This window comes from Cimex lectularius, unplaced genomic scaffold (genome assembly GCF_000648675.2).
Source record: "Cimex lectularius strain Harlan isolate CLEC.00 unplaced genomic scaffold, Clec_2.1 scaffold58, whole genome shotgun sequence".
In the NCBI taxonomy this organism is placed as follows: Eukaryota; Metazoa; Arthropoda; class Insecta; order Hemiptera; family Cimicidae; genus Cimex; species Cimex lectularius.
Genome location: NW_019392696.1, coordinates 333,966 through 357,134, shown reverse-complemented (window position 1 = coordinate 357,134; position 23,169 = coordinate 333,966). Strand labels below are relative to the sequence as shown.

The 23,169-nt window shown below is 34.5% G+C and overlaps 1 protein-coding gene and 1 long non-coding RNA gene across 3 annotated transcripts in view; one reads left to right on the top strand and one right to left on the bottom strand.

Moving 5' to 3' along the window:
- The window catches only part of LOC106670598 (MAM domain-containing glycosylphosphatidylinositol anchor protein 2-like), a 531,551-nt gene that overhangs the window by 182,961 nt on the left and 325,421 nt on the right, over nt 1–23,169 (top strand). The window lies entirely within an intron of this gene.
- Nucleotides 14,311–15,140, bottom strand: LOC112126636. Its single transcript, XR_002910107.1, has 3 exons — nt 15,046–15,140; nt 14,776–14,965; nt 14,311–14,663 (listed from the first exon to the last, which is right to left on the bottom strand). It is a non-coding gene; the product is annotated as an uncharacterized LOC112126636 (long non-coding RNA).

Genomic DNA, 23,169 nt, shown 5'->3' with positions numbered 1-23,169 from the left:
TACTGTGATGCTTGTTCCCGTTTTTTTGTGAATGTTTATTTTTTTTATTTTTTTTATTTTTTGTTTGTACTAGATTGCTTGGGGGATGGGGGTTTAGGAGTGATAATTCTAATTTCACTATATTAGGGGCAGTTCGTTCTGGGGCTGAAACCATTTCTTATTAGAATAGCCCTGTTGGCCTTGGGGGTTGTTTTTTTAGTTGGGAGGTTTGATTTTCTTGATTTTATAATTTTTCAAAAAAATATTTTTTTTTTTTTTGTCTTTTCCTGTTTTTAGTTCTTGATATAGTTCTTGCTTTGCCGAAACAAATTGCTCTCCTTTTGACCATCTCTGACGCTGAACGTGATGATAAAACAACCTAAAATAAAAGTAGCAGTATTGGTGGGCCGGATTAACAAGGTTGCTCTTACGAATACAAGAAATGTCAATAGGTGGCCCTTAGAAGGTGTGACTCGTAGAGCCAAATGACCTCACCCTATTAAGAATAGGCCATACGAGGTTGACACTTCATTTTGGGCACAGGTCCGCTAATGTGTCCAACATGTAGAAAACGGTTTGATATATCCAACTGAATTAAAGGGTGCCATTCCTTGGAACCATGTATGGAGCGTGATTGAATGTGCTCTGGCCCGATTTTTGGAGGAAACAGGACTGTTGTATTGTGGGAGGTTTGATTTTCTTGATTTTATAATTTATAGTAATGATAGATATCGCGTTTTATGTTTTATTTTGTGCATGTTGAAAATGAATGTATTTATTAACGTGAATATTAAGCACCTTATCGACCGGCACTTAGTTACTGATAGGTGTAAAGGGCGATCGAAGAATATCAACTACTCCAACACCCTAACTCAGTGAATGGTATGTAAATAGAAAATAATGTATATATTAATGTATGATATTGTGAATGGGTTTGAATCTAGAAACTGCTGAATTGACTGACCTAGCTGCTGATAGGCCCTAGAGCCAACCTAGGTGGTGGGACGGACACGACAGAGGTCTGACCTCGGTCCGCCAAAAAAATTAATCCATTAATATTTCACCTGGTATTATTTTGATATTGTAATTTAACAAAATTAAGAATTTTTCTACATGGACTGTATAATTTTGAAAGATGTTAGTTATATCCAACTCCAACGTCGGTCTTTTTTTTCTGCTCCACTATGCTTTCTTTTTCGATCAAAAGAATAATGACGGGGTGAGTATAAATAATAATGACATAAATAATAATGACAAGAGAGGTGTTATGTTTAAAAGGGATCTAGTAGTGAATTAGTAATAACAGTGAAATAAATGACGTCCCAAATAACGTATAAATATGGCTAAAAATAAATGATTAATGAGGATGCACAAATGAAAACTAAATACACACTGACGTGGGGCGATAAAAGACAATACCACCAGAGGGGGTCTCGGTTTTTTTGAGGGACGAGGAAGGGGATAACCAAAAAAATAAGAAAACAAAATAAAGCGAAATTATACATTTTGTATTGATAAAAAGTGGTCTGTACTAGTTATGTGCAGGATTAACGATACTATTCTTCATTTAATTTTTTAACAGAAAAAATGGAAATATTAACAACAGTTTGATATAGAAACGGTGATATGGTAGTTATATTAGAAGTAGAGAAATAGTTTAGGAGATAAGTTAAAGTTTCAAAGTGTAGTTTGCAATGCAGTTTTGTATATATGTGACTATTTATGACGGTTTTATAACTTTTTATTTTCCACTCATAAAAGTTAAATTAATCATAAAAGTCTAGGATCACTAGAAATAAACTTGTTTTACTGAAGTAGGTAAGCAGGATGTATCAAAGCTTCCTAGGATTGTAGAGGTGTATAATATATCTTGTTTAATAAGTGATGTATAAATTTCTTTTTTGTTATAGTTTTTATAGAATCTTTTAATATGGTTCACGAGGAGCAATAAGTTATAAAGATAATAAACAGATAATTAACATTAAATCGGGTAGAGAAGTGTGTCCAGTGATAATTACACTGCATCTAGTCACGGTTACGATTTATTGTAATTAATATTTATTTATTAGATTATTTATTTATTAATTTGTTTGACAGGGGCATCTGACGCTTGGTCATTTCAGCCCCGAAGCACTAGCAAAATATCGCTACACACTCGATACACACAAATATACATTCATACCTATTTACATTGATCGCACTTATAGTGTTTGGTAGTTGGAGTACTCGATACTCCTCCATCTACTTGTTCACTACAATAAATGATTGTAATTTGGGGTCGATGGGGAACTTTAAAAGTTTTCCGCCGTAGACCCAAGTCACGCACGCAACATGAGGGGCGATGGAGAGCTACGTCACCATCAGCCCCTCCCCATTCACACCAATAAATACATTCACACCATCATACATTGATCACAATCATTATATTTGGTAGATGGAGTACTCAATATTAGATTATTTATTTATTGAGTTATTTATTTGTTAACCAGTAAATATTGTATAAAATGTAAAACATAAGAACAAAAAATGTCCAAAGTATCTGAACATGTCGCTTTTATTTTTATTTATGTTTTTAACTAAGTATCCAGCCCAGGGGAAGGCTTAATAAAAAGCCGAAAGCTTGGAAAAAAGATTTTTTAAAAAAAGTACTACTTCATTTTGGACTACATACCTGATCCCAATCATCAATTTGTTATCCAGTGATAGTTCTCCTCAAATCACTTATTAATTATTATCAATCAAATTCTCTGCCCTCTTTGAGAGAAGGTCACCGGGCCTGTTTAAACAAAGGGGTGGATTATTGGACAGTGACTGAGTGGAAAACTGTGCCCGAGGATTAAAGCAATAATTTTTTGTAACCGGTTCTTGCAACATTTTTAATGAAGCATTTAGGTCGTTGTGGATGGTGCGGCTGTGAATATAAACGGGACGTTGACAATGAATCTTAGGATTGTAGGGTCTCGATTCTGCGAAAGGATTCGTTGAACCCTACTGTTCTATGCCTAAGTCCGTTGTTCTGTCCGTCCGGGGTCGTCCCGCCAGTTAAGTTGGTTAAGTTGGTCTCCAGGGTTTTGTCTTTTTCAGCACTTCCACTCATTCTTTCCTATTTACATACCATTCACTTATGGTGGTGGTGTACTCGATATTCTCCATCGCCCTATATACATACTTTATAACTAATCTAATTGATGGGGTTTTCAATATTCTGCCATCGGCCTTCTCACTCTTCACATTCACGCTAATAAATACATTAACTTTCAATACACAAAATAAATAAAATAAAATAAAAACAGTCCGGTTGTTTTCTCTAAAAATAGTAACAGAGGACCTAAATTCTTCGCTTTCTATGCTTTGCAAAGGATTGACACCCCACATTAACTAATTGACTGAGACCAATTAATGCAGTTATTTCTTATACCAATGGTATTTTTAACATTTATGATTCTCTATTATTTTTTGAGACGGAAAAAAATGAGAAACGAGATAAATTAGTGGGGAAAGTGTTCTATTTATGTTGGAACAGTAGAGAAATTTTAAAGTATGGAAGTTAAAGTCAAAAGAGTTATTTTTTTTGTAACAAGGTTTGTTTTATAAACATGAGGCTGTTTATGACACTTGGTGGTCACTCGTATACAGTAAATTTATCATGAAATTCCATTTGGCCAGGATGTTTTTAGTTGATTTAATGAACCATCGGTAATAATGAAATTCTCATTTAATGAAGTATGAAAACAGGATGTATAAAAGATAAGTGATTTTTGTTTATGGCAAAAAATCATCCTCCCTGGCAAAGGTATTAACGAGTGAAAATTAAGGGAAAGGGGTAAAATCGTAATTGATCCGAGGTACTCCGGCATTAATATAAAACAGTTTTGTTCTCAGAACCCTAAATGAATATATTCATTTATATCGTCCGGGCCTATATATTCATTGAGAAGGAAGCAGGATTGGGATTAGCATGGGAGAATATTGTTTGGCACATCTGAAATTCATGAAACTCTTCTCTCAGGCCGACTACCTTCCTCGGCCATCAAATCCCGATATCAATTGTACAACCGTTAGAAACAACATCTGCCTTTGGGGGGTAGCAACTTCCGAAACTAGAAAACAATAATTCTCAGCACCAAATGTTTCAGCGTTAAGGGAAGTTGTATTGCTAGGACTGAACTTTACGCTTAAGAGAGCGAGAGAGAGAGAGAGAGAGAGAGAGAGAGAGAGAGAGAGAGAGAGAGAGAGTGAGAAAGAGAGGATGGATAAATGTGCACGTGCATGTAATTCCATTTGGGGATTAAAAAAGGATTAATTCGTTTCAGGGTGAGTCGAGTTTTTTTAAATCTTTTTTAATCTTGCATAGGAGGCAAATTGCAAGAAAAATGAATTACCTTTAAACCTCAGTTTCATTTAAAATTCCTCAGTGCATGTCTAATATTTACAAATTCAAAATCGACCACGTGTTTTCTTCACGTGGTTTCGAGTCGGGTCGGCTAAAAAAAGGTGTTATTTCATTATACTATTTCTACATAATAATTTCATTATAATTTAATTGTATTTAATGAGAGTTCGGGATGGGGAAGGGCCGCTTTAACAATAAACCTGGCCACTATCTGAAATTTTAAAAATGTCTCCATTGTTGGCGGTATTTTAGACCGTTTAAAAAAACTTTGCCCTGTGTGCTTGATGTAACAAGAAAGTTTGTGACAAGTTTGTTTCACTTTACAAATTGAAATGGAATTGAGGGAACATACATAAATAACACTAAAAAAAAGTTTTGGAGCCAACATTTTTTAACCTACAAATAAGATACATTATGTAATAGGTACAATACGATTTTATCGTTTGAAATCGCTACCATTGTTGCTTAGTTACATACTCTTTGTGAGGAGGTCACGGGCCGATCTTCGCAACAGTCGCCTGACGTAGAAGTAAATATTGTTGGTCGTGGTTTGGGCTAACAGGTTGCGATGTGGGGATAGTTTTTCGTGTTACGGACAATTCGTTTGGAATTAGGTTTTTAACGAAGAGTGTTTGGAAGTCATATGATGGAATATGTTGGAAACTTACATTTGGTATGGAGCGTTGGCAATGGCTCTGAGGTCTTGGGATTGGAAGGATTTCTTTGGATGTTGGAAAGTTTAGCGGAGCCCTATAGTTCTAATTCGTCTGTCCAAATCAATTTCAGGGGTGTCTTGTAAAGTGTTGGTTTTTTTTTTTTTGATAAGTGTGATGATAAAGCGTCTGTGTAATTTCTGTCTTTTAGTTAGTGTATGTTGGTGCAGAGTTAGACATGAACCCAAGGTTTACAGTTTTAGAGATAAAGTAGCATGGGCACATTACTTAAATTTATTATGATACGCCATAATTTTCTCTATTAGGCTCTTCACAATACGTGTGCCTGGAACTGCCTCCGAAGCAGTTGGGAAATCAGGATCAGAGGATTGCACAGCTGTGTCGGCAAAGAAAGCAAAGTGGGTGGAAGGTGTAGAGGAGTCAAAGGATCGGTCCAAGTACGCTGCCATGAGATACTCCCGGTCCGAGAAGACAGTAATTAAAATTAAGCGAACGTTGAAGGGTTAGTATCTGAGTGGAGCGGTTCATCGCTCACCCAGTAAAGTGAGTTAACTCTTTTGATCAGCTCGCTCGCAAATAAAAATTAATAGAAATGATAAATGATGGAGTGAGTGTGGTGTTCAATACTTTTTAAAAAAGATAGTTCCTACTCACAGTAAGTGAGACAAAAATTAATATCACCAATGTCGATAATTTCGTTTTATTTGTGATAAACTATATGTGCAACTTATGTTAATGATAATTTAATTACATAAGTTATTATTAGTATTAGGCGCAAAATTGTCACGATTTTTGTCGTTCGTCATTCCTAAGACTTATTTTATTAGGGCATGCGGAGAAAATACTTTTCTCGTTTAACATATCGTTGAAGGATCCTCAGTGTAGTATAACGAGAAGCAAACTCGGCAGCATACCGGCTATTCCTAAGGGAAATATTTATTTTCCAGACCCGGGATTGAAGAATATAATTTCAATTGTACCTCTCTTCTCCGTGAATTTAATTTCAGTACGGATTTAACGATGTAAAACCTACCCTGGGCGGGGTAAACTCAGTGTATGATGAGGAATAGATGAAAGTAAGAGATTGTAAAATTGAAGAAAGGAAAAAAATATAAACGGGGTCGGAAATTGAATTAAATTCGGATCTTCTTTACAATTTTTCTGTTTTAAAGTTACACGTTTCTCTCTTCGTAGCTGTAGAGCTTATGACGCATTTGATAATTGTTACAAAAAGACATGCTTATTGCATGCAAAGTTTGTACATATCTTTTCTCGATTTGACCATAGTTATTGTATAAAGAAACTGTTTATTATTGGTCTTTGTTAAAATAGTTTTTTCTGTAGCAACTGTAGCAAGATTTAAACGTTTTCAATAACAAAAGCGTTTTCGATAAATAGGTCATCATCATATCATATAAGAGCGAGTGAAAATGGCATCACAAAAGACTCCGAAGACATAAGCCGAGTATAAAAACCGGAAGGAAGAGACTCAGCCGAAGAAAAGATTTCCTCGGACATGTCCTTTATTGGATATCATAAAAGTGACTTCTCGAACTCTCACATATTGTCGCAAATGCCTGGTAATAATCCCGGCTTTTTTCCTTTCCGGCACGAACGAAAAATAATGAGGGAAAGAAGAGTTATTAAGGCCTACCTGCCAGCGGGGAGGATGAAATATGTAATCCACTTTAACATCACCATCTAGCCGCCCTTCTACATGGTGCCACAGCACGTCCGACCGAAATTAATAAAATGATATCTATAAACGATATACGTTTCAGTGTGTTGCGTTTTTACCCACACACGAACGTACAAACATACACGAGGACGCACATTACCGACTGTATATCTCGTTATTCCGTTCCTCATTAATGCCCGTACGTGGCCAATTAGCGACCCCACTCTTTGTACAGATAAGAATTGAAGCTAGATTCGTTGAATTGCAAAGCAGGGACCTGATTTTTATTCTGGCAGAGAATACCCTCTATTATCGATTAGGTTTCCGCATTCTGGATTCTTTTCGCCAATATTTGAGAGAACTTACGATTCTTAAAATCTGTGATGCAAAGTTAATTTTGTTTTTATTTCCCTTAAAAATTCACGTGGAAGTTAATATAAACAAAAGGCGTATGATGAATAATTACATGCCTATGGTAGAACATAAAAAATTCAAATTATACTTTTATTATACTATTTAAATTTATTATGAATTACAATTAGAAAGAAACATTATTAATTTTTGGCATAATCATAGAAAAACACAAAAAAATTGACAATATTTACTGGCATATCTATTTTATTTCGATAAAAGGTTGTCCGTTATTACGTTTTTTTTAAAAATCATAGTAATTTGTCAGTTTATACCTACTGACCGATTCCGAAACTTAAGAACAGCTCTCGGTCATCCTGAGCAATTCCAGTATTTTCTAGGATGGAAATGTTTACGATTTTATGTGTTGTCCATATTGTTAATACTCATATCATAACCATACCTTAATTCAAAGTTGCACAACAATAGCCAAATATAATTTAGCAGGAAAATCTCAAATTTTTGAAAAATCGGTTAATTCAACATAAAAAAACAGATAAAAAATAAAGCCTTTCTTAACAACACAAAATGGAAATAAAACAGGCTTTTAATTGTGAAGAAGCAAAAGACAAGTAAAAAAGAAACAAACTAAAATTACTGTGGTCAGAAACAATTTTTATAAAATTTGTCTTGGAAAATAATATTAATTTACAAAGAGAATCAGATTTGATTTGTCCGCAACAAAAATTGAATGTTTTAATTTGGTCATTATATAGTGGAAGTTTCATTGGCCTACCAACTGCTGAAGTCATCGCGGCCTCCTTTTCATTCCTTCATTTTTGGTCGCTAATTTTGTAGCTGCAGCCATTTGAGCGGCTGGATCTGGTTACTCTCTCCTTTTATGATCCTAATATGCTAGCCTCTCATTTGTATCTCAGGTTGCCAACTACAGGTAGGCACAAAACATACAATACATATAAATCACGACCCTGCATAAACATAGAAGTCTGCTCACATCGAACCAATTCCATTCTCGCTAATAACTTAATGTCACACACTCACCCTACAGTACTCGGTATTGCTCAGGGTGGGGTTAAGCAACCCCTTCGTTTCACACTAACTCCTTCCTGTAAATTAACATTACAACATCCTGTCATTATAAAAAGGAGTCATAGGAAGATGGAAGACTAATTGAGCTAAGCTTTTATTGTTTGTGTATCTGTAATTATTGTATATGTATTTTGCTAGGGAAATTAATGTTGATATGAGGCGTAATGTATTTATTATTGCTGGGTTCTGCATGGAAATACAAAAAAAGTTCATGGAGAATTCTATAAAATGTCAAAATTTTTTATGTATGATAATCTGCATATTTAATATTGTCAATTAAACAAAATAATTATTGATGTTTAGATTACATTTATTTGTGTTAATACTAGATAATTATTTATAAAAAAGAAAACCCCAAAGTATATAATCCTGTAATTTCAAGGTTTACGTAATGAATAACGTAAGGATTTCTAAAAAGTCCACAACAGAATTTTATTCTGGTCTTTGAGTAAGGTTTAAAATTCAAAATTTAAGAATGTTAATTTTGAAGTTTGGCAGTAATTTTTACTTTTTACACGTATTTTATTGATGTTGTAATGTCTGAGGAGGGGGCTTGTAGTTAAAACTCCGGTCTGCACAGCCAAAAATAAAATATAAATCACCTAACTACTTCCAAATAAATCACGTTGCAACGCTTAAAAACATCGTAAATACTTAAATTTCAATATTTGATCATTTTAAACGAACAACAGGGTGTGATTATGCTCATTGTTTGTACATGGATTCGATATTTCGTCTTTATATTTTATCTGTGCATATCTAGTGTTAATAGATTTTTACCGAAGGGACTTTTCTGCGAATGCTGAAAAACAAAATAGAATAGTGGTCGTATGCGTACTTGCACAAATTTCTCTATTATTAGAAGGAGTAGTTAACAGCAAAGTGGCCCACTAAAATATAGCAGTTTTCGATATCGTTGCTTTTATTTATGTACTGATTGATGTTACGAATTCGATTGCTAACAGTGGTGCTATTAATTCTTTTAGTGCAATTATTAACCCCCAGTACCAGGATAGTTAAGGCGGCTCTGCGCGTCAACCCCGAGGTCGTGGGTTCGATTCCCTTTGCCACTCCTGGAATTTTCCGACTCCTTCTAGTTTACCAAATCTAGTTTGGCTAAAAGATAAGATGCTATGAAACAATCTAAACGTAAAGAACTACAGTAGCCTTGGATAGCGCGTCAGACCCTCGGCTCGTAGTCTTGAGTTCGATGCCCAACGTTACCCCTGGAATTTCTGACCCCCGAATCACCACATAAAGATTCGTCCATTCCAACAAAACATTGAACTGATTTTTGAAAACCCCAATATTTTAAAAAAAAAATCTTATTGTAGTTAATCGTAATAACAAATATTTAATTTTGTATGTTTTATTTTATACTAATTATATAATATAACAATCTAAAACGTTCATTTCAGAATTTTGATTTTTATGTTTTTATTTGTGTTATTGATAAAACTTTGGAAATACTGAAACGACACAGATGTTGAATACTTTCACCGAGATTTTTTTATATTAGATATAAAAGCATTGGCAATATTCCGATAAGCATTTTTGAAAAACCCAAGAAAAAGCCAATATTCTGACATCTGTGCTCGACGGCCAACTCAGGGTGTCGCTGTTAAACGCCAAGAAAATTTCTTAAGGAATGCATTTCAGCATTAATGGAAATATTTTGAGAACGATATCTTTTCTAAATAGTCGATGGTTTTCATTGAATAAATATAATTTTATTGCAATTATTTTTGATGTAATAAAACTCAAGTAAAAAAAAAACTGCATAAAGTAAAAAATTAATAACATGTAAGCCTTTTAGATGAATATACGTAGTAAACAAGAAAACGGACTCTGCGTAGATACACTTAAAGTGTGATCATAGTAATACAATTATACTAAAAACGACAATAATGCAATAAAATTACGAATTATTGTTGATCAGAGTAATACATACTTTTTTCAAATAAATAATCTTTACGTAAGGTATTGGTTGAGATAAAAATGTCAGTGTCATGAGCGGGATTCGAACCCACGACCTTCGGCTAAATACGCCGCTGCTCTGCCACTTGAGCTATCGTGACTTCGATCCACTCTGACACCAACTCTACATCCCAACCTACAAATTTTCGAATTTCCCCTCTTTTTGCCATTTTCATGATCGAAGTCACGATAGCTCAATTGGTAGAGTAGCGGCGTATTTAACCGAAGGCCGTGGGTTCGAATCCCGCTCGTGACACCAATTTCCCATCTCAAACCACCTTTTCGAATTTTCCCCCTTTTTTGCCATTTTTCAAATGTCGTGTAATCGGATTGGATTCTCGACGGCAAATGAAATGGCCACGGAGAGCTTTAGTGAAGTGTACTTCATTTTAATTCATTAAATTCAGTAATTGGTCAAGTGGACCACGAAATTAGTGAATTTAATAAAAAGTTGTGTAATCTATTCGATTCTCGGCGACAAATGAAATGGCCACGGAGAGCTTTAGTGAAGATATACTTCATTTTACTGATTAAATCCATTAGAGTCGTGGTCCGATGGACCGAATAACTTTCAACTTTCTTTTCAATTAATTAATCTTTACGTAAGGTATTGGTTGAGATAAAAAAAGTCAGATGGAAAGTTGGTGTTCTAGTGGATCGATTATTTCGATTATTTTATTTATTGCTATCTGTACAAAATATACATTGAGCAAATTGAAAAATGGCAAAAAGTGGGTAAATTCGAAAGTTTGGGTTGAGATGGGAAGTTGGTGTCCGAGTGGATCGAATTCATGATAGCTCAAGTGGTAGAGCAGCGGCGTATTTAGCCGAAGGTCGTGGGTTCGAATCACGATCGTGAAACTGACTTTTTATGTCAACCAATACGTTACATAAAGATTGATTAATTGAAAAAAATTTATTCGGTCAATCGGATTACGAACTCTAATGGATTTAATATATCCAGCTGTACGTTTGGGCTATCTAATATTGCTGGATTAGCTGCCAGACCCACTCGACCAATTCATGTCCACCGGTGAGTACACTACTCGTTCCTCACCACCCCTAGAGAAAATTTACACATTTCTTGATTTTAATAAAAAATGTATGTATTGTATATTGTTGGTGTGTGACAGAGTGTATATTAAGGTGGTAGAGATTTTGGGATGTTAAAAAATGTCACTGTAGCATTGGTGAACGAAAAGTAATTAATTGCTAAGGAAAAGTGTCCTTTCGGAATTAAACACATGGCAGGATGCTACGAGGTGTGCGAGGTCATTCTCGTTGTAACAAATTGAACAGGATTTGGAGAGATCAACCTTAACCCTTTCCCTGCTTAAATATAAGGAAGGTGATTTATCCCAGGCCAGGAGCAATTGGGAAATGTTTAGAATTGTACTAATTCCCATGGGTCTAATGAGGCAGTAATAATTGCTATAGCTGGTCTGTATAACAACTTCAGTGGCTAAGCTAAGTGATTCGTTCGAACATCTTTCACAAAGATCTGGTAGTTCGCATTTTATAGTGGTAAAGAATTTGGAGGGCATCAAGAGAAACGATGGTTATTAATAAGTTTTTAATTGAGACAGACTAAATGAATAGAATGGAATACCTCTATCAACCTAAGTATTCTTAGATGAGAGTTGCGTTTTAATTGACGAAGGGTGTAAATGTGTTGCTCCTGATTTGTTCAGAATATAAGCGTTTTATAGAGGTTATTCCAAGTAAATCTACAAGGAAATAGGTGCTCACAAAGTTTGATGTGATATTCTGAACGCGATGATTTTTCAATAAATTTGAACAAGCCATTTTTGCTCAATGGTGCAAATTAACAGGATCGAGTTTATAAAAACGAATAAAATAGTTTGATGTTGAATGAAAGGAGACGTGTTGATACGAGTGAGTATACGGGTGTGTCCTAAAGAGGTGAACAGAGCTTTATAATTCTCTTAAAAACAATAGTCTGCCTTTATGGAGGATTTCCAGCTTAACCCTTAGAAATCTTTACCATTATGCTTACAGATGTGACGAAGGAATTAAACAGTAATGTATTATGTTTGGACATAAATTTGGCGAAAATGTGTGGTGTTTTAGGTCAAACGTACTTTTAGGTCTAAAACGAGTACTAAATGCGATACTGGGAGGTTAAAGTACGGATAGGTAATACTTAACTGAATATGTTAATACCAGCAATGGAGAGAAGTTGCAGTACATTGTTTAAAAGGCAGGGCGGAGTAAATTTTCATTAGTTTCGAGGGGAAAAGGTACGTTATTAACTGAGTAAAATTATGCAACGTCTTGAAGATCAAGTAAGTGGAGTGTTTGTCGTCGGTGTTTAAGTGTGAAAGGACCGCTTTTATAATTAATCCGGCCTCTCTCGACGCGGATTTAACGAGGCGCTTAAAAAATTTCCATTTCGAGAGCACAGGCTCCCCGTACTTCCTCATCTCCTTTCCTGGCTCGACTTAGCCCACCTTACTTCAACGAGGGCAATAAATTCCCGTGCCCCCTTACCAGAAAATTACATTTCACCCTGGACGTAGTTTCCTGCCTAGCCGCCCTCTTTTTTTCTTTAAACCCTTTCTTTAAATGGGATCATTCCTTGTGAAATGTCCTTCTTCTGGGGTAGAAGAAACGGGTGCAAACAGGAGGTGTTGCGACGGCCTTACATCGCCTTGCCGGGTTATAAAATAGCGAGAATGGTATGAAAATGGAGTGCGGCCACGGCACCCCATTAATCTTTTATATCTACGACTCTAATGTACAACAGAAGCATATGATCTATTATCAAATTTAAAAAATATATTGCCTTGACTGGGATGATAAGTGGTGTATATATTGTACTTGTATGTAAATTGGAGTTGTGATCTGGCCTCTGACGTGTACATCGTCCCTGTTTCTATTATTATCGTTCTTCGATAATATATTCCGTCCATAGAACCTGATGTGACTATTGTATTCTCGAAGCCCTCTGGCGACTGTTTTAGAGCTCACCCTACCTTACAGACCTTACCAGTTGACTACATATCAAGGAAGCCATTAAATGAAGGGAAGAAATGAGCAATAAAACAATCGGCTCTAGCCGTTGTACATTGTACAGGTCGACCACTACCTTTTATTCGATCCTAGACTTCTGGCGGCCCAAAACCGCTATAGTCCATCCTGGATGGTAGGACGCGGTATAGCTCTAGGTCTTGGACTACGATACCGGCGCTACGTCCGTCGTTGGCCTCATCATCTACTGAGTGAGATCTCTATTTAAAAACATTTTTAAGATAAAAAAATATAATTTATTTTTTACTGAATTAATTGATTCATAAAAAATATTAAAAATAATTATCTCACTAAACAAGTTGATTCAGGAGAGGTTGGAATTTCTTTACTTTTCATCTAAAGAGTGTAAAAGGATTAATAACACTCTATAAAGGTAAACAACTTGTTACTGATATAGTGTTTACACTTTAAGTCATCTATTAATCTTTGTGCCTATTTATTATGGAAAATGAAAAAATAATTACAAGTGTCCGGTTTGTATCTTTGCGTATTTTATAACTATAGTGAAAAAAGTATTTATGTATTATTTTTAGATATTTTTATTTTGTTTTCGACCAAATATTGGGTGTATACAAAGCGTAAGAAAATCTCAGGTAAGGATGCTACTTTGTCGTGATCTCAACATGTGGGGTGCTGCTGGTTATGGACCAGATTTTGATCGATACTTGTTATTTTTGGTCCGCCGATTCTCGCTCTCGGTTTTCACCCGGTCACCCTAGATTAATGGAATCCGATTATCCATAAATTATAATCGGTAGGGAAAAAAAGTAAAAATAAAATAAAAAACGCCAGCTTACTTCCTGTTTCAAATAATTTGAATGGAGAAATCGTGTTCTTTCGGGAAGGGATTCTAAATTATATTTCCGTTGGTTGATATCGTTATGGTGGAAAGGAAGGCAAACGGAAAACGATAAAAGCCGTTTAAGGGTTCAGAGACCATCCCGGCGTGAAGCTAAGTGTTTCTCGATCTCTCAGAAATTTCTTATGCTACCGGATTAAATGAATTTCTCAAGAAAAATATATATAATTGAAGGATTTTAAAAAAATTAAGACAAACTTAAATCTTTAATTTGAATAACACATGACATTACAATAAGACCAATTTGGTTAAATACAAAATATTTCGTTGTATAAAGTGTTGGCTAGTTAAAAAAGAGAAGATGTTAATAGTTAAGGTATTAATAATTAAATAGTTAAACTAATTTGATTGTCTTTCGTACAAAACACAGAACTAAATAACTAACAGATCACCTCACTTCTTATTACCCCATCAGCCTGATCATCCGCATCACTTGAAAAATGCTTCAATTTATCATTGATACACCAAGTCCATCGTGTTGCCGGCACAGTTGCTAGAAGAAGCAAGAACAGTCTGGATCCTTCAAGGTTTAACTGGGCAGGCACCTCGGCCTGCTAAAGAAACTTTAAGAGTTCTTTCACCCACCTCAACCTAAAAACATCAAATATTTACTTAAATACAATCAAAGATCTCTCTACATTTTTTATTTATCCTATCTACGGTGGTTTTACATAAGGAAAGACCTAAGGAACCACCTTTTTACCTTTACCCAAGGAACACCACTCTTTTGACTCCTCTACAATGCTAATCCTCCCGTTCACCGCTATACCATAACTTTTATATTCTGATGAGTCCACTAACCTTTCTTACACCACTGAACACACCAAATACATTTGAGTAAAATTAGCGAGTGTTAGCGGACCAAGTAAGTTCGTCATGCACTTGAAATCTACCTAAAAATCAATGAAATAAATGTAATGGAAAAGAGAGACAAGACGACAGAACTTCTACTAGGTAACCATTCTGATCTAACATTATAAAACATAAAGAACTCTACTCAAAAATGTACACGGGCGCTAGAACTTATTTATCCCATCCTTCCTTAATATTTTTAACTAACTCTTAGACAATCATCCATTGATCATCTTACAACAATATTTGGTCCATTGTAAAGAATTAGAGGTAAATAAAACACAGATAAAATCTCCCACTTGTGTTTACAATTGGTTTTTGTAAATAAATCTTTGAATAGCCGATCTCTTCTTTGCTTGCTTTTCTGTAAAGCTTCTTTCCAAGGTTCCGATAGTTTGACTTTTTTAAGTCGTGTCATTTTTAAGTTTAAAATTTGTTTGATTGGTGGTTTTAAGCGTTACAGTTTCGGTTATAATCATATCTCTGTTGAAAGATGGAGGAAGTCAAGCGTATGTGGCCAGGGTTCTTAACAATCCTAGAACAATTGTCCGAAGGGTCTTCCGTCGCTACCAAGGTACTGGAGGTTTCTCAAGAAGACATGGAGCAGGTCGCCATCGTGTCACATCTCAAAGAGATGGTCGTTTTTTTGTTTCGAATGTACTCCTTAATCGACGTTCTTCTCCTGTTTAGATCATACGACTCTAACAAATTAGAGATGTTATTGTCAGTTTACGCAATGCAAGGCGAAGATTTACAGAAGCTGTATTACATCGAAAAGACCTGCCACTGGTCTAGAACTTCTGGCAAGGCACATAGCAGGTCTGAGTGTCGCAAGAAATCACATCAAATGGTCCGAGCAAGATTGAAGTAAAACGCTGTTTTCGAATGAGTCAAGTTTTGTTTGAGGTTTTTCGACGACCGAGAGAGGGTTTGGAGAATAACAGGAGAGCGATATATTCCCGCAACATTTTCACTCCGGAGAAGCTATGGAGGTGGTGGTGATGTGGCTTGGTCAAGCATTTAGATGGAAGGTCGCTTAATCTTGATGAATTTGATCTTCATCGAGAGTTCCCTAACAGCTGGGCGATATACTGAAGATGCGTTATCTAAAAAAGTTGTTCTTTACATGGCATTAATTGATGACTATAATATTTTTATGCATGACAATTCAAGACCCCACACAGGAACGATAGTTTGTGACTACTTGGCATGGGCTTCAATTCAATGTTTGGAGTAGCCGGTATGTAGTCCTGAATTAAACCTTTGGGACGAGATATCAAATAGAGTTCAAGTTGCCCAGTTATGGCGTAGAATTTGCGGGAGTTGATAATGGCGCTGTTGGAGAAATATGAAAATTTTCCACAGCACTACATTCAAAATCTCAGGAAAGCGATGCCACGTCGAATGCAAGCATCACAACCAAGACCAGGAAATACTCCATACTGAATGGAATATTTTCTTCATTGTTTCCATAATTGTTTTAGTTTAATTTTTATTGTTTTAAATTTTTTATTTAGCTATATCTTATATTTTTCTTTAAAAATATCCAGCATATAACAACAAATAAAACTTATAACTATTGCAAGTTTTTAATAAACGAGGGTGGCCACTTTTTTGCCTCTTAGTGTATATAATCACACCATTAACTATGACATACACATCATCTTGTTCCCGACAACATCATGTCATCTGAATCCATTAATACAAAATATGTTCTATCTCACCTTGTTTATGAACCACTGGCTGGCTAACAGCAGTAACTTAGAGAAGATTATCAGATTTCGTTTTTAAAACCATTTTTAACTTACAACTTCTTGTGACAAATTTACTGTATAGTTATACAAAATTTAATTAATCTTTATGTAAGGTGTTGGTTGAGATAAAAATGTCAGTGTCACGAGCGGGATTCGAACCCACGATCTTCGGCTAATTACGCCGCTGCTCTACCACTCGAGCTATCGAGACGTCGATCAACTCAGACACTAACTTCCCATCTCAACCCAACCTTTTTCAATCAACCCTCACGACATCTCAAGTGGTAGAGCAGCGGCGTATTTAGCCGAAGGTCGTGGGTTCGAATCCCGCTTGTGACACAGACTTTTTATCTCAACCAATACCTTACATAAAGATTAATTAATTGAAAAAAATTATTATTATTTATTAATAATTATTCAATCGGACCACGAAATCTAATGTGTAAACACAAAAATTGATGACAAAATCATAAGAAATTTGATTGTAGACAAAAGGATGAAAATTACTATATACCATAGTACAAGTAAAACTATTTTTGGTGGGTTTTATATATATATTTTTTTTAATTGAATAGAAACTTATAATTTAGACAAAGCGTGTAATTCAATTCATTGGAATACAAGTGCAGTATAATTTCTCCATTGTAAATTGGCAGTGGTAACAAAGAACGTTCCTCCGATAGGATCAGGCGATCGTTGTTGAATGAAAGGTGTGCGAGGATATGGAAAGGCCCTCGGGTCGGCCACTTATAAATCCTGTCCGATTCCGGCCGCCTACGCTCCAGATAAGATCCACCGATAACCTTCAGCTTCTTACTTCTCATCCTTCCATACAGATAATGTATTCAACGAGATTTCGTATCTGAGAGTGACTAGGCCCCAGGGACGAGCTCCTCGGAGGGTGGAAACTTTTTCGATAGATAAAAGGAGACAGCAACGTGTGGGTGTGATCGAAGCCGCAATAACGGTTAGGAATTTTTTAAACGTCTTTAATGTCTTACAACATTTAACCACGTGACAACATTTCCAATGCATAAGCATAATCTTTAAATTAAATCGCCGGAAAACAATAAAGATTGCAATCTTCCTTTTCCATCTAGCATTCGATTAAAATTTACTCTAATATTAGATAATTAATTGTATATTAACATACAATTAGACCTGGGAAGTGATTACGCACGAACTGTGGTATTTTCGCTAGAATTTTTTAATTATGTTTAACAAAAAATTAAAAAACACGATTTAATAATTGTTCCATTGTAATAATTGTTCTACGCCCCGATTCTGTTTGGACTGAATCTTCCAATACATTTTTATTAATTTATTCACTTAAATTTTTTGAATCCTCTGGATATGCAAATTTCATATTTTCAAGAATTTGCATGTTTACTGAAGCCAGGAACACACTTACCCGACGCCTTGCCACGTTTTGTTGGGGTGTGCACATCAATCCGTCGCGTACAGTCCACAGCGTTTATCACAATAATCACTATCACTGCACTATTTTGAGCAAAACCTTGTAATAAATTGTTAGTTAAATTTTATGAGCACAACCATCTAATAAATTGTTTGTTAAACTTAATTGTTTTAAATAAAGTTACTCCTAACCATCATAATTAAACAATGTTTATAAAAACTTATGCATTTTTGATCTTGTTTAATTTGGTTTACATTAAAATAACATGTTGTAATTAATATAACGATTATGCAATTAATATTGCATGTACTTAGTTAGAAATAAACTACAAAAAATATGGGTGTCCTGTTCTGATGCTACCCGACATTAGAAAATGGTGTAATTTTATGAGCAAAACTATGAAATAAATTGTTAATTAACTTTTATGAGCAAAACCGTGTAATAAATTGTTCAAATTTTAGTATATGTACCGCAGAAGCGAGTTAAATTCATTATATCAAAAAATCGTATTCCGGTGTTTTGATTTATTTTCTCCCAAACCATTAAAATTAATTTTTTAATAAAAACTAATTAATTTTTAATAAATTAATTAAGGTTTTTAGTTGAGATGAAAAAAAGTTAATGGCACGAGCGGGATTCGAACCCACGATCTTCGGCTAGATACGCCGCTGCTCTACCACTTGAGCTATCGTGACCTCGAAAATTTGCTGCTGTCCCTATCACTAAAGATGTCAAGAAGCTGAAACGTACTCATTCTTGAATCAATCAACCAAAAGGTAGTGTTTTTTTCTCTTAATAATACTGGTTTAGGCACTTTTGTAAAGTTGGCAAATATATTTATTTGTTTTGAGTTTATTTTTGGTTTTCATTCATTTTGTTTTATTTGTACCCCTTTCTGCTTCCGCACCCGGAGATTAACATCCAGGGGAGAAAGGGTGACAACACAATTCTGGCTCTTGTCTCATTTACATTTAAAAAAATATATTTATTTATATGCGATTTTTTTCTCTATACATACCATATCTCATACTATTATTGTGGGCTTAACCTTAAATTTTCTTATACAATTTATAACTATTTAACAATAAATAAATAATGTAAACTTAATATAATTTGGTATCGATTTACATACGTAATTCTTTATTTATACAGCCAAACAATCATTCTAATAATTAGCAATCAGTAACCATAGCAACCATAAAGTTAATTTATTGTACCATAACAATATATCAATTTATCTTCAATTAAATTATACGATACCATAATCTATAATATATTATATAACACGGTAAAACATATATTATACAATCGTAATATACAAACCACCAATTACCAATAATCAATAGCGAACAGTCAATAATCAAACAGTTAACAACAATAATCAATAACAACAATACGCTTGATTTATTATATAATTATAATTTTTTACCAATAAATAAATATATAAATAATAAATGAATATTTTTTCATTTGTCTTTGATAAATAATTAATACTTACTGCACTCCAAATCCATCTATTTTAATACGAATATGAAGTTGGCACCTAAATACATTTTTATTGAGAGTTGCTTAGACTTAATTAATATCAGCTAAACGAAATGTTTATTCATTCATTACAAATGTTCTTATTTTTTTTGCACCATTCCCAAAACAATTGAAAAACGACTTATTATGAGTATATATTGATGACCAAACTACAGGTTCAACACTCCGCAGTCCTCAAGAGGTAATTCCTCGAGGAATATCAAAATGCTGTATACGATCTTAATTGTCATATTGCCTTTCTTGATTTCTCTCTTAACGTCCTTGATTTTGGATTTATATAAGTCGAAATTTTACAAGTACAGAGTCGATGAGTCTTAATGACACTTCTCGCAGTCCACCGGCAATTCCAGTTTATTTAGAATAAATTACCGGCAGGCATCGTGAATCATCATCCCGGTGGTTGTTGGCAATCCGGGGTCAGATGGTGGTCCGTCACCAAGGTTGTGTCAACGCAGTTTCTAGATCCAAACCCATTCTCACTCTCATTCATTCTTAAATACATTCTTTCCTATTACATACCCTTCACTCAGTTGTAGTACTCGATATTCCTCCATTGCCAGTTATTGGCACTAGGTGTAGTTAGTATAACTAACTAATCTAATTAAGGGAACTCAGCCCTCTTACACTACATATTCACGCCAATAAATACATTCACTCTCAACTCATATCAGATACATAAAACTATATATGTCCTTGATCTTTATTGTGTGATGAGTTATGTGAACAAAGAGTTTTGTTCCGAGTAATAAATTGGATGAGGACTTTGTGTACGTAGAACAATAAAAATAACATCAGGCACCCATTCCAGGAAACGGCGATTCAAGAAACTTTCTTTGTCTGTCTATGAAGTTTAGCACACTACGAAGGGGAAAAATAAATCATCAGCAAATAAAACACAGTTATATGGAGTGTGTCCAAAACCAGTTAAGGATCAGAGTCTGGTATATTCTTTGAAAGCCGCAACTATGAGTTATCGTTCATTATTGAAAAAAATTCGGTCTTTTCGTCAGAAATACGCTTATTATATATTTATAATATTAACACTTGTGCCATAGAAAATCTTTAAAAAAATTATATTGACAAACAATTCTTCATAAGATCAGCCGTTATCGGTGAATGCATACAAAACTTCCAAAACCTGCGAAAACCCAACAAAAGGAATTTTGGGTAATGCACAAGGAGGCAAGACCTAATGGCCCTGAATGCACAATTGGCATAACAAGATCAAACATTCTCCATTTCAGAATGAGTCCACACAAATTATTTCTGGACGAACTCTAGACACAGCCAGACACAGTAAACGGTTGATTAAAAACCTTTGAAAACTAGCAAATACATTAGAGACAGGTTCTTTTGCTAAGTACCGCTGAAACTAAGTTTATTTTGCTTGTTCCCACATAGGCAGTACTGGCACTTAGCTTTATATAATACTGCGATTATTGACAATTAACTTTTATTGACAAGTTATCCACAATTATTCCTGATTGTTCGCAATACACTCAATCATTTATTTACTCTATAAAATAAATTAACAAAATAAATAATTTGTACGAACAAAGAAATGTTGGATTATGAAGTAATAAATCAATATTATTAAAACCTAAAAAATTAATGTTGTCAGAAAGCCGGCCATTATCTCCTTCATGAATAATTCTAATGCGTTCTTAAATAATTCTTAAATAAATAAAAATAAAAAAGATAAAAAAAAATTAAATTAAAATTAAATTAATAAAATAATCTAATTCTTCCTTTTCGAAGATTTAAAATTTTCTGCTCCCTTGGCTGTGTCGAATTCCTGATGTCGCCGCAACGGTCATCCTTCACATGTGTCATGCGCTATGTAAATACTTTTGTGCAAACAACTTGCCAAATATGTGTAATGGTAAAGACGTTTAATTTTATATGTATAAAAAATGAAAATTGTAAAGGATGTAGGAAAGGAAAATAAATCAGCTTAATGAAGTTGGCAAAAAACGCCATCGCGATCTATATTAGAAAGAAGTGGAACCATATCCGGTGAACATTCTTCACATTTTGTCCCTGAACTACATAGATAAGAGACATCAAGCAAGCGAGGACGGGGTTTTGTCATTACTACATCATGAAACGAGGAAATGGTTGATTTTGTACGAACACGTAATACATATTTCACTTTTTTTCCGAACTCGATTGTTCCTTCTCTTAGAAATTACTTTTCGCTTTTTACGCGCCCATTTGATAGTCAATAATAAAACCGGTTTTTACGCTCAATTTGGGAGTAAGGCGGGAAAATAAAGCCTCTTGAAGGTGGGAAGCAAATTTAATAACAAGCCTATAAAAGAGTTTGTCCAATTTAAGCCTTGAGAAGAAGGCGGGGGGCACCGCGATCGGATTGAAGGAAACCGCGGGTGTCATAAAACTTGAGTTGAAAAAGAGATCGGGCAAACTCGACTTGTTTGATTCACGAAAGAAAGTTCAACCCACTTCCAACTCGGCGCCGGGAGGAAAAGTTGAATTATCGACTACAATCGGCAAACACTTTACAAATCATCGATTTCTCTTACATCAACCGAGGAGATTCCGATCATCTGGCTGAAACGGCTTTGTTTGTCGTTGACGTCCCTGGTAACTTCCTAGAGCTAATTCACTTCCTTTTATTGCACCTCCTTATTCTCCTTTAGCCTGGCAGGAGGGTTAATAAATAATACTTTGTTAAAATCTTCCTATTTTTTCCGAATTTAATTGCTTATTATATAAAAACCATCTGATGTTATCAAGCCTAGATTTCGTCGGTAAATGGGACGTACATGCTAGCTCTCTGTTCGTAAAGTTGATTCGTACTGACTTGGCTTTAGTTAAATTTTTTTGTTGGTTACAATTTATTGTTATTTTTTTTTAGTAATGAATATACTTTACCATACTTTTAATGAATATACTTTGCTAATTATACTTATTGCTTTATTTATTCGCAAATTAGAATAGAATAGAAATGCTTTTTATTTCTTTTCTTCAAAAAACAACATCCAAATATGAACTGTAAAAAAACATTTGAGATATCATCTGTCTTCGGAAGTTGGCATGCATATATGTATATAGTCGAAACCTATATTAAATCAGCAACAGAGAAAAAATAACGATAAAATAAATAAGCGTACATATATAAACAATTTCTAAAAATGTAACAAATAAATTAGTTTGATATATGTCCATAATCCATTTATAACTCATATCAACCATTAATAAATAGAAATGATGAATGATGAAGTAAGTGTGGTGTTCAATCTTTTTTTTTTTTTTTAAGATAGTTCCTACCACAGTAAGTTGTTTTGCAACCTTTTCCTTGCGAAGTATTTGTGGTTGCAAAACGACTTACTGTGAGTAGGAACTCTTTTTAAAAAAAGGACTATTAATAAGTATATAAATATTGTACACAGTGCTCAGTTTAACATTCATAAAATAAATAGACTTTGAATACCCACTCAACATTAACAAGCTATAGATTCAAACAGTAAAACACGAGAATAAATAAATAAACAGACGAATGAATAAA